This window comes from Fukomys damarensis, unplaced genomic scaffold (genome assembly GCF_012274545.1).
Source record: "Fukomys damarensis isolate Sample0158 unplaced genomic scaffold, DMR_v1.0_HiC HiC_scaffold_14, whole genome shotgun sequence".
In the NCBI taxonomy this organism is placed as follows: domain Eukaryota; kingdom Metazoa; phylum Chordata; class Mammalia; order Rodentia; family Bathyergidae; genus Fukomys; species Fukomys damarensis.
Genome location: NW_022900926.1, coordinates 76,825,409 through 76,839,250, shown reverse-complemented (window position 1 = coordinate 76,839,250; position 13,842 = coordinate 76,825,409).

The following is a 13,842-nucleotide window of genomic DNA, read 5'->3' as shown; positions in this document are numbered from 1 at the left end:
CCTGGAACTCTATGTATCCCAGGCTGGTCTCGAACTGAAAGCAATCCTCCTGCCTCAGCCTCCCGAGTGCTGGGATTACAGGCATGGGCCACCACGCCCAGTTCACCTTAACAATTTAAAACTTCAGCAGTATCTTCAATAAGCTCTGTATATCCTTTTCCAATTAGAATATAATTCATCTCTGCAGAATCAGTAAGTAGCTATTTAAAATTTCCTACTGTTTATTTCCTTCATTTTGTGCTATATCCACATTTCCTCAAAGAATACAATGCTTAGTTTTGTATTTTATCAATATATAAATAGGCACATTTGACTATTAATTTGTGGCGTTATATTCCCGTCCCAAAATGTGTTTCAGCTATGATACTATGTCCAATCGAGTGAATACATAAAGTATGACTCTATATATCTGTGTCCTATTAGTATTTTTTTGTCTTTTACTTTTCATTACAGTTTGAATAACCTTTATCTGAAATGCTTGTGGCCAGAGCGATTTGTTTTTCAGGTTTTGAAATACTTACAGATAATTAATGTGGAAAGGAGACACAAGTTTAAACACACAATTCATTTGTGTTTCATATTCATCTTCTACACATACCTGAAGGTAATTTTATACAATGTTTTTAATATGTTTGTGTTTTAACTGACCTGTCACATAATTTTCTATTTATAACATCAAGCCGGTTCTCTACAAATTTCAGGTTTCTGATTTTCAGGTGAGAGATTCTCATCCTATAGAGGTTCTGTATATATAAAATTTTATGCAGGTACAATTTCCAGTTACAAATAGCTTTCTAAGCAATATAGTATTTAATATTTATGAGGAAAGTATTTTCTCTGCAGTTATAGTTTGTTTGGGGTGCATATGATATTCTTAGAAAACTAGAAGTTCTTCAATTTTATGCAATAGAATTTTAGCTGAATTATGTTATTATTATGGCACCTTGATGACAAAATCATACTTAATTTGATATTAATGGTATTCTCCTTTGTCCTGTTTAAACAGTTTTAAAGTATTGCCTCATATTATTAAGTCTTAAATCCATGGAACTTATTTTGTGTATAATATGAAGTAGAAATCAATTATTTTTCCACAGACATAATTTATTTTCCTAGCACATCTTTTCTTATTAATTAAGGCTTAAATTTGCAAGTCTTAAAGATGTTTTATTGTCTGATTAAGTGATCACAGTGTGCTCCATTTATTTAATGCCAAGTTATTTGGCTTTAAACATTTTTTTGTTTTTCCAGTCTTTTCCTGCGTGTTCTGCAATTTTATGTGTCTAGTTTTGGACTTTTGCTTACATACCCTGGTTTAGAATTCTTAAGATTCATTTACCCCCTTTTGGGATTTTTCATTTCTCTTAATTGAGAAAAACTCTATGCTCTTGCCTTTATTGTTTATTCTTATTTTCTCTAACATTTAGAGAGAGAGGGTTTCCATTAGATGAATGTACAAGTATTAGAATTGTTTGCTCTAAGCTACATGATTGCTAACCTGTCTTTTCTTTCTGTACTGAATTATGAACATGGCTCTTCTGATTGCTTTCTTACATTAATTTTGACTCCACTGCTTCTAATTTTTGGCTTCTTTTGAGCTTTATTTTTCAATTCTTTAAGTTTTTTGGTACATTTTATGTATAGAGTATGATGACATTCATCATTGGAAATTTGTACCTCTTAATGACATATCTTGGTTCTTATTTTTTCCCCATTCCTCTGCCCTCCCTTCAACCTCCTACACCTCTCCCTATTTACAAAGACTTTGTTTATGTTTTTTCCTTTTCTCATATTAATTCCTTTCCTTTCTTTCCTTTCCCCTACCCTTCTCACTTCCCCTTCCTCTTCCCCTTTGGAGCCTTTCTTCCTACGTCACAGTATCTATTACACATTTTGATCCTTGTTTACACTTTCAGTTTCTACCACAGAAAGTATTGGTATTTATACATGTATGTTCTGTTTATTTCATTTAAGAGTATGGCCTCTATGTGCATCCATTTAGCTATACATGTCTCTAATTTCTCATTCTCTATGGCTGAGTACTCTTCCATTTTATTAAAACAAACAACAACAGCAACAACAACAAAACACCTTCTTGATCTAGTCTCCAGGTCATGGGCATTTGGGCTGTTTCCAAGTTATAGCTATTACAAACTGTACCACTGTAAACATGGGTGTGCATATATCACTGTGGTATGATTCTTTTCATTCTTTTGGGAAGATACCCAGTAGGGAAATAGTTGGATAAAATGGGACCTCTAATCATATATTTTGAGGTATCTCCATACTGATTTCCACAGTGGTTGCACCAATCTGCACTCCCACCAACAATGGAGAAGGGATCCTTTTTCCCCACAGCCCCACCAGCATTTGCTATTGGTTTATTTCTTGATAGTAGCCATTCTTTCTGGAGTGAGGTGGAATCTCAGTGTTTTCATTTGCATCTCTTGAATGATCAATGAGGTTGAACAAACCACTTCACCTTTGACAAAACTGAGCTTTGTATTTTATATATCTGTTCTAGAAATTGTATAGTATTCTTTTTCTGCTTGACCATTTGGAAAGAGTTTTATCATTTAGTCATAATTTTAATGATTTTTCAGGCTTTAAAATTGCCTAGTGCATTTATTTAACATGCAGTGGTGACAATTCTCATATATTTATTCTATGAAGAGCTCATACTCTGTTTTTTTATTTTATCAATGCTGACAGACACTTGTTTATTCATGTGTCATGTGAATTGTTTTTTGTTATTGTTTGTTTCATTTTTAAGAAATACGTTCCTCTGGAAATTTATTGTGTGATTACCCTGAAGCTGGTGTTAAACATGCTTTTCTCTCTCTCTCTCTCTCTCTCTCTCTCTCTCTCTCTCTCTCTCTCTCTTTCAAGAAGTTTTGTGTATGTTTCTACAGGCACACTTGAGAATCAATGTAAAATAAATTTCTTGCTTTTGTATTTCAATTAAGGATGCCTATAAATTCTTAGAAGAGTTTTTTTTTTTTCCTCAAGCCCCTTGATCCAACAATTTCTTAATATGTCTCAGATAAACAGTGGGCTTTTCTCCATTTCAGCCACAGAGTCTGTCACTATTCAATATTCTGGCTTAATTCCAATATTTCTAATCTATCTCTCTACTATACATGTTCTAGCATTTATCACCCCAAACACATCACCCTGAAGACTGATACTTTGGGGCAACAAGTCAGTTGGTAGAACTCAGAGATCAACACCGGTCTATTTAAAATGTTAGCTAATATTTTTAACTTTACTCTTTCCGGTTGCAGTTTCTGAAGACTCCCTTAATATCTTGCATTAAATTCACGTTTAGAGGGGTTGTAGCTCAGTGGCGTCACAACTGCCTGGCAAGCACAAAGTCCTGAGTTTGATCCTGAGTAACAACGACAAAAATTCACTTTAATATTTTTAGATATTTTAGGTTGTTTTGTACCAGGAAGTCCTGATAGAATATCAAACTGTGTTTTGTGTTGTAAGTAGAATCATATGACTTGCACATTGAAACATATAGCGGTCCTAAGTATGAGAAACACACATTTGAATCAAATTTTAGGTAATGCATCTTCTGAAACTGAAGTTGCAACATACAAGGTGTACAAGATCTCTTTTTGTACTCTATAATTCTAAGATTAATTCCCAATTTAGGCTCCAAGTCTACAGGTTTTAATACTGGGGGATCGGTACAATTCAGTTCTACTGTGTTTATTTTGAAAATTTTTTTAACATCTTCCTGTTGATAATCTAGTACCAGGTACACAGTGTGGGGAGTTTCATTGCTTATCTTCATTAATCTGAGCACATAAGAAATAAAATTAAGAAATCAGAACAGATATACTCAATAGTGTACTCATTTGAGGTGAATTGACAGAGAGGCAAATCATACAATTACACACAGAGCTCTTGTGCTTAGCTCTGCACAGAAATGGAACCTGAGTCAAAACTGGTGTGTTAATAAGAACATCTATTCATTAAAGACAGGTCATATTTCAATTGATACAACTAAAATAGTTAATAAAGAGACTTCAAAAAGTAATTTATATGAACTAATTTTAGGTTAGCACCCATTAACAAACACTAATTTATCCCAATATATGTTCAAAAAGTTGTATTATAATCAAAATGCTGTTTTGCATTTTTTTATATTGGCTGTGTGCACTAGTCTGTTTCATTTTGGTAGATTTGTACATGCACATAACATACTTTGATCATTTGCATAATTCCCATCACCTCCCCCAAACATGTTGAGTTATCTACACCTAAATATATGTAATCTGCTTTGTTCTTGAGGGAAAAAAATCACAACTCTATTTTTTCAGAAATTATTAATAAAACAATCAATGGAAATTCAAGGCAGTACCTACAAGATAAGGAATTCAGAATTCTTCTCATTATTTTAGACACTGACCTAAAACTTTTTGAAGTTTTTTACGCACCCTTTTTGTATACTTAAATTGTGTAACCTGATTTAAGCACAGACTTGACAGAATGCTGTAAGAGCCACTGTTTCCCAGTGAGGCAGACAAGGATGGTAAATAACTATGTGTAAGTACACAGATGTTTGGATTCTATCATCCTGAAAATTGTGTTTGAAATGTTGTTTTAAATTTTAGAGAAACTGGATTCTGGAATAACACAAAGATTATCGATTAAAAATATGTCTAGCCTAAAAAATTATTTTCTTAAGAAATGATGAATTCTTTCCTAGAAGGATCCACGAAGGCACTGGTTGTATTTGAGGCACAGTACTGAGTCTCCTAAGGCCACAACTCTAGGTTGTCTTTCATAGAATCCTACTAAGCCAGCCTCCCTCCCGCCAGTGTCTCCTCTCTTTGATGTTTACAGGTTTGAGCATTTCAATTTCATTGGCAGAGTCACTGCCCGAAAAATGAATTTGTTCCAACAAGCATTTTGAGCAAAAATAGAGCTTTTAACCAGTCAGATATGGCCTCTGGGACTCAGTGGATCAAGCAGGAGATGACAGATGCAATTGGTTTGTAGAAATTTCCAGGTCTTAAGAGAAAGATCTCCTAGGAAAAGTGGCACATCTGCTGCCACTTTTAAAGTGACAGAGAAATAGATTTTGGGCTGCCTCAGGTGCTGCCCGAAGAATCAATAAACTCTCTTGTAAGAGCCATCGATGTCTCATAAAAGGCATCCAAAAAACACTCTATTTAGAATATCCATCTATTTTCCTCTGAATAGTGCAACTCCTCTACAGTGGACAAATTTAGAAAAGCTTGATTTGTCTATTTTAGAGAACATCGAAGAGTAATTTCAAAGTTCTCCTTTTGGAAGGAGTCTTCAACTATATTTCATAAAAAGTGTGCCCAACAGGGAAACATTAATGACATTAGTTGTAGTTTGTGTAATGACTTCCAGTAATAAATTCTAACATGCTGGTATACAAAAAGGCTTAATCAGCTTTGTGATTATCATGCCATTCAAAAAAAATCAATAAATCATAAGTATTCATTTTTATAAGAGCTTTCAGAATGTAATTATTAAATAATTAAATACTAGTCAATTGCCTTTTAATTCATGTAATTTGTGGACTGAGGTTCACAATATAAAAAGTTTAGCTCCTTCTTAGAAGACTGCTTGGCAGTTTCACACAAAATTAAATGTATTTTATCATACAACTCTACAGTCTCACCTATTGCTATTTGTCCACACAATCTAAAAATTTATGTCTGTGTGAAAACCTGGACATGGATTTTTAGCAGCTTTATTCATAATTGCTAAAGCAAATTGTTTTTAAGTAGGTGTACGTACAAACAAACCTTGGTACAACCAGGCAATGGAATATTATTTGGTGCTACAAATAAGGGATCAAACTATGAAGAACCATGAAAGAAACTTAAATGTCTATTACCAAATGAAAGAAGCCAAAATAAAAAGGCTGCATGCTGTATGATTCCAACGCATGGTGTTTTAGAAAAGGCAACTTTTTGGAGAGAATAAAGTGATCTGTGACTTCCAGAGAGTCAGAGGAAGGATGGACGAATAGGCCAGGCATGAAGAATTTGCAGACCAGGGAAATCACTCTATTATACAGTTATGCGGAACACATGTCATTACACAATTATAAATACTACCTCTATGAGGGCTGAATAATATTTCAATGAATGTATATACCTTTTCTTTAATTTTTTCCTTTCAATTTGTAACTAATTTAAAACAAAAATAATATACGTTAACAGGGAACCATGTATTATTCAATGCATTCTATCATATTTTTAACTACTCACCAATTAATGGATATGTAGGTAGAATCCACAACTTGGCTGTTGTTAATAGTGCTGCAATGAATGCTGGGATGTAGGTATTTTTTCAACATTCTTATTTCTTTTCAAAGGTCTACTATCTAGAACATACAAAGAACTTAAAAAAATCATACCTCCAAAATTTAAAGTCCCAAATTTAACATTCTTATTTCGTTCGCAGAAATGTCTATAATCATCTAGGTGGATTCATTATGTGACAGTTCTACTTTTCATATTCTTGAGGAACCCTATACTTTTGTCCACAACTGCTGTAATAATTTATATTCCCTGCGGTGTCCAAAGGTACCTTTCTGTCTTTACTCTCACTCAGCCTTGTTATCTGTCATTGTTTTGATAATGAACATTGTAACATGCGTGAAAGTACACTTCACTCTGCTTTTAATTTGTACTTCTCTAATAGTTATTTTGAATGTTTTCTACCAGATCCTTTGCTCATCTTAATTGGGTTGTTTTCTTAATACTGTTATATAAATTCCTTATTTGTTTTGGATATTAACCTCTTACCAGATAAATCATTCACAAGTATTTTCTCCCATTCTGTAGTTTATTTTCTTCACTCTGGTGAATATTTCCTTTGTTGTACTGAGGCCTTTTAGGTTGACAGGATCCCATTTGTCTATTTTTTGCCTTTTGTTTCTTGTGTTTCTGAATCTTGCACACACCAAAAAAATCATTGTCAAATCAATGTCATGAAGTTTTCCCTATTTCCTTCAGTAGTTTTACAGTTCCGGGTTTTATATTTAACACTTTAATCTGCTTTGAGCTGTTTTTGTATGTAGCATGAGACAGTAGTTTAATTTAGACCAAAGATTCTGATTAATCTTATTAGCAAAGAGTCAGACATGCATAGATTGATACAAATAAGTAGTTATAAGGAGGAAGAGAGAAATAAAAGAAAAGGAATATGCCCAAAGAGGAAAAGAGAAGGGAAAACTAGAAAATAAAAAAAAAAATCTTATTGTACTTCCACTGCCAAAGACAGTGTAGTCATTGTAATTTTCATTGCACTTCTGATACCTGTAGTGCAGGAGAACGATTTTGAACATCAGTGATGGCACTGTGGATTTTCAGTCATATCAGCTAATGCAACTGGCAAAATTATAATCCAGCAGTTTTAGTCCATTTTGCAAAAATTAGCCCATTTTCCAAGGTCACCAGCAGAACTTCTAAAATATATCCAATTGGTGATGACATTGGGTTACCAGGGAGAATGCTTTAATACTTATTCCATAAAGAATCAGACTAATGAAGCGGAAGTAGGTGTTCCCTTGAGATTTACAGCTGCACTAACTGAAAAGAAGAAACAGATTTATGAAAGGTTATTTGGACAGTCAGCCTTATACATTCATTGGTATTATATTCATTTATTCTCTATAAAATGTATATTCAGTGAAAAATAACCATTAGGTACTCCTTGGAGGACATTGACAATTATATGCACTTAGTAAGACTATTTTTAATATTTAAGAAAATAAACTCTATTGGAAAATAAACTCCTTCGAAATTTAGAACAAATCTACTGAAGACACAAATTATGTATGATCAGTTTAGCCTTTGTGAAATTTTCATTATGTCTATTCCAATTTAGCAATAATTATAATAAAATGAAACTTTAGAGCCAAGAAAAAGAATCTGCTATCATTTCATACATCACTAAAGGATTATTATCTCACTGAAGAAAATCCTTCATTGAACGAGTTGTCAAAAAAAGGTAGAAAATAAAAGCGGTATCCTTTTTCCACAGAAATTTTCTTAGTTTGCTTTTATTTTCTGAAAAATAATCATTGTCTTGAGCTTTCTGACACAATTTATGTCCTAATGTACAATTAGGAAATAAATAACTGGCCATTATACATTTCCTTAATCTGACTTCACCTCTCTCTCTATCCTGGAAGAATACTAGTCACACATCAAGAATGGAACAAGCTGTTCATGTAAATGACATTTCTGAAAGGATAAAACAATTTTTAAAAATCAATTTTACTATGTCTATTGTTTGCTATTTGTTTTGACCAGGAATATCCTGGCATAAATGTTCTCCTTCTTTCTGAAAACTGTTACTCTGAACCCTGTCACTGAATTTCCACAAGAGTAATTTACCTCTTACCATTATTTTTTTTCTCATTGATTTTATTGGTACTTTTTAAGTACACAGTACAGTTACATCCATCACTGGGATCTTGTACCTTTACATGACAGATCTTGGTTCTCACTTTTTCCCTATACACCTGCCCTCCCTTTATACCCTCCATCCTTCCCTATTTACAAAGACTTTGTTTCCACTTTTTCTTTTTCTCATATTTTTTTCTTTTCCCTTATTTCCTTTCACTAAAACTTGGAAACAGGGCAATTGCCCATCAATAGGAGACTGGATAAAGAAGATGTAGTTTTTGTATAAAATGGAGTACTACTCAGCCATAAAGAATGAGAAATTAGAGTCATTCATACATAGTAAAATGGATGCACATTGAGGCCATACTCTTAAGTGAAATAAATGTCACATATGTGTAAATACTGAATAGTTTCTCTGTTATGAAAAACTAAAAGTGTGACTAAGATCCAAATTGTATAATTAACAGTGTGAAATAGAAAGAAAGGGCTAAAGGTTTAGGGTAACTGGGACTGGTAGGGGAAAGGAAATACATCTTACCATTATCGATATATCATGAGGTATCAGTTAATTCTGCTTGGTAAATTGGAGCTCTTCATTTCAGAAATGGGCGAGACACACAAGTAAAATCTTTCTATTTCCTATCAGCAATCACAAAGAATGAAGCAGAATTTTGATAACCATATTCTTCAGTAGGGAGCAAAATATAATTTACAGAAAGAAAATATAGATAGGAAAAGCATATAGAGGATGAGGTGACAGGGTGTGGGTGAGAGAGACTATGAGAAATTGATTTTGTGATAGAATCCAGTTGAATCTTGACTCTCCAAGTGATTTTATTCTTACTGTTCTTAAATTAAACAACTTATCACTGTCTGTAATTTTCTAAATTTTTGAAGAGTACACCAGCCTGAATTTCTCTTTTTTTTTTTTTTTTTTTTTTTTTTATGGGGCCTTGCTCTTGCAAGGCAGGAAGTGGAACCACTTAGCTAAATCCCCGGGCCTTGAATTTCTCGTTCTTTTAATGAGAAGCCCTGATTAATAGTTACCATGTCTGTAGTTAGTTGGATTTTCTTCATAATTATTATCACCTTATATATATGATTTAAAACACGAGAGCAAAGAAGTAGTTAACATGAATGTTTCCTCTCCTCTTCAGTTTCTCATTCTCCTTTCCCATTTACCACAGTTATTCAGAAGGAAGGTAAAAGTGGACTTGACCAAAAACTAATAATCAGCCACTAAATTTCATAATAGGCTGGTGAAGAAGACTGAGATAAAGAACCCAAATGTGTTGTTGGCTGGAGCTTGGGGAAAAACTTTGAGGTGTTCGTAAGCAAGAAGCGTGTAAATAGCGAAAAGATGAGAAAAGCTCGACAGTGAAGGGAAAAGATCAGTGAAATTATGCTAAAGTTTATGAAATTTTCCCCATTTTAGTTTAATTATTGCTGTCATCACCCTAACTCACAGAGACATGCCAGTTAAATCTTATAATTACAGACACATTCACAGGCATATGGGCACCCAGAAACTTACACACATTTGGTAACTTAATATGGCTTAGTTAAGTATCCCTCACAATGTGGTATTTAGCCTCTCTCTCTCTCTCTCTCTCTCCCTCTCCCTATGCCTCTCCCTGTTTTATCCCATCAGTGGAACAATTTGGTTTTTCACTTTCCCTTTCTTTAAGGAAGTCTTTTCACACTACACAATAACTTGCTTTTTCTACCTGGAGAATAGAAAGATTCCTTACTGATAACATATAATAGAATAGAAATTTATTTTTCCTTTAACCTCATGTTTGAATTTTATATGAGATTTTAGGTGGATCTGTGTGGAACTGTGCTAGTCATTGGGTTGGAGGAGGTATTCTACATTTCTGTTTGCACTCTACAATAATATTCTGGGTAATTATCTATGACTTGCACACCCGTATAGCTCAGTAGGCCTTTACGTTTTCATATGGACTTCTAGATGTTTTGTCAATTGGATTATAAAAATGTTTTACAACATACAATAATGCACCTCAATCTTGTAACCATTTTAGAAAATGAAAAACCTAAAAATTCTGAACATCTGAAGGGATTCACAAGGTCCAAGGTTAGAAGATGGAAAGATGATTCTAGAATTCAGCTTTCCTCACTTTATCATCTGACATTTATCTTGTTCGAGTATTTTCATCAGACCAGAGATATCTGTGGTGAAAGAACTTCTTTAATTTTATTGCTTTGACATTTTGTCTAGGTTGTACAAAGTTCTCTCTGCTCAACTCAGCTGGATTTAGAAAAAGTTTACCACCAAAACTTTATGTTTAAGCCCTAGTTCATCATCATAAGCGATAGTTTATATATAGGAACACATGTTTTTCTATGCAATTCAGTTGTACATGAATTTTTGGAAGACTAACCTTCCTCTCATTATTTCATAAGCTACCACTGGAGTCCATTTCAGTCCTTTTTTAATTTTAAAGAACTTATTAGTACCTATTTATAATACACACTGTTTACTTTCCTTGTGTGGAGTTGGTGCATGCACAAAATAAATCTAAATTCCATGTGATATTTAAATGTCATGGTCTTAACTGGACAAAGAAAATGTGGTTTTTCTATAACATGGAATACTATGCAGTCATACAGAATGAGAAACTAGATTCATTCAAAGGAAAATGGATACATATTGAAGATATACTCCTAAGTGAAATAAAAAAGTCACACATGTGTAAATACTGAATAGTTTCCCTGGTGTGAATAATCTGCAACAATGCATAAGATTCTAATAAGATTACTGACATTTAGAAATGGGAAGAAAGGAGCTAAAGGTGTAGGGAAGGTGGAATGGGTAGGGGAAGAGTAAAAAGAGAAAAGAAAAAAATGTGAGAGAATGAAAAGATGAAAATAAAGTGTTTGTAGATGGGGAGGGGAGGAGGGGGTGAAGGGAGGGCAGGGGTAAGGGGAAAAAATGAGAACCAAGACTTGTCTTGTAGAGGTACAAGATCCCAACAATGAATGTAACTGTACTGTATCCCTAAAATGTACCAATAAAGTCAATTAAAGCTGAAAAAAAATAATAGTACATAAGATCCTAATGAGATAATTGACAATGTGAAATAGGAAGAAAAGGGCTAAAGGTGTAGGGAAAGTGGGAAGAGTAGGGGAAAGGCAATAAGGGAAAAGAAAAAAATATGAGAAAATGAAAAAATGGAAATGAAGTGTTTGTAAAGCATAAGGGGAGGATGGGTGAAGGGAGTGCAGGGACAAGGGGAAAAATGAGAACCAAGACCTGTCATGTAAAGGTACAAGATCCCAATAATAAGTGTAACTGTACTGTATACCTAAAATGTACCAATAAACAATAAAAAATGCATTCATTTTCTTACAGTGACTCAGATTTTTCCTTCCTTTTGGCAGAGTAGTATGAATGAATGCTACATTTTCTTTATCCATTCTTCTGTTAATGGAGAGATAGGAAGCTTCCAAAATTTAGATATTATTATGAAATATTCTGCTATAATCATGAGTATGCATGTACAACTGCAGTATGATGACTTTGACTCTTTCAGGAAGTCATCTAGAGGAGGAATGAATAGCTGGTTCAAATGAAATTTCAAGGTTAAGTTTTTGGGGGCTCTCTACAGTAATTTCCTTAAATATTGTACTAATTACAAAGGGTAGAATAGATCTGTTCCCCCACAGCCTTGTCAGCATTTTTTACTCTATTTCTTGATGACGGCCTTCTTTCCATAGTAAGATGGAAACTCAGTGTTGCTTTGATTTGCATTTTTCTAATGGACAGTGAGGTTGATCATTTCTTCATGTATTTGTTGGCCATTTATACTTCTTCTGTGAAGGGTCTATTCATTTCTTGTGCCTATTTTTATTGTTTCTTTTATCCAGTCAAATGTTTTTTAGTTCTTTATATATTCTAGATATCAATCCTCTGTTTGAGGAATATCTGACAAAAAATGTTTCCCATTTTGTAGTTTGTCTTTTGGCCCTTTCTGTTGTGTCTTTTTTCTGTGCAAAAGCTTTTTTATTTGATATGATCTAATTTGTTGAGACTCAGTACTAGTTCCTGTGCAACCAGGGATCTGCTAAAATCCTTGCCTATACCTGTTTAACTATTTTTTTAAAAAGTTTATCTATTTTGTTTTCCAGCAGGTTAAATGTTTCTGTTTAAACATTTAGTTCTTTGATCCAGTTGGATTTTAGTTCAGTACATGGTGAAAGATGTGGGCGTAGATTCTGTTTTCTGAATGGGGATAGCCGATTTTTTCCAACATCATTTATTAAAGAGAATATCTTTCTTCCAGTGTATGATTTTGGCCCTTTTGTCAAAGATCAAATACTTGAATGCATTTAGGATTTTTCTGCATCTGCTGCTGTATTCCATTAATCTTTGTTTTGGATGGGGCTAATTCTGTGCTCTTACTTTTTTTAATCACAGTACTTTAATTTCTGGTCCAGTGGTAACTTCTGGTCAGGTTTGGGATGCCTCCCCTCTTTTTATTCAGGATCGTTTTTACTATTCTGGGTCTCTTCTGGCTGTGTGTGAGTTTTAGAATAATTTTCTCTAGTTCTGTGAAGCATTCTGTTTAATTTTGGATTGGGATTGCATTAAATTTATATATCAAGTTTGGAAACATGCCATTTTGATTATTCATTCTGCTTATCCAAGAAGAGAGGATGTCTTTCCATTTTCTCATGTCCTCTTCAATTTTCTTTCTCAGAGTATAGTGGTTTTCATTATACATGTCTTTCAGTTCCTTAGGTTAATTCTTATGCATTTAATTCTTCTTGGTGTTATTGTGAATGGCATTGTCCCGTTTTTTGTTTTGTTTTGCTTTGTTTTTTCTCAAATGGTTTATTCATTATTAGTGTACAGGAACATTATTGATTTTGTGTGGTGATTTTGTATCCTGCTGCAATACATATTTTGTTTATGAATTCTCAGATTCTTTTGGAGAAATTTTTCAGTCTCCTATGAGGATTCTGTCATCTGCAAATAATACTCTTCCTTTTTCCTTTCCTATACATATTCCTTTCATTTTTCTTGCTCAATTGCTTTTGCTAATGTTTTGAGTATTATTTTGAATAGGAGTGGAATCGCAGACATCCTTGTTTTGTTCCTTAATTTAGAGGGAACACTTTCAGGTTTTTCCTATTCAATATGATATTGGTGGTAGGTTTCTCATAAATGATGAACCAGATTGAGATAAGGTTATTCTACATTGTTTTCTTTAGGTTTTTACCATAAAAGGATGTTGGATTTTATCAAAGGCTTTTTGTACATCTATTGAGATAATCACATGACTTTGTCCTTACTTCTGTTTATGTGATATATTCTATTGATCAATTTGCATGTATTGAACCATCCTTGCACCCCTGGCAAGAAGCCTATTTGTTCATGATGTATGATCTTTTTCGCAACTGATTT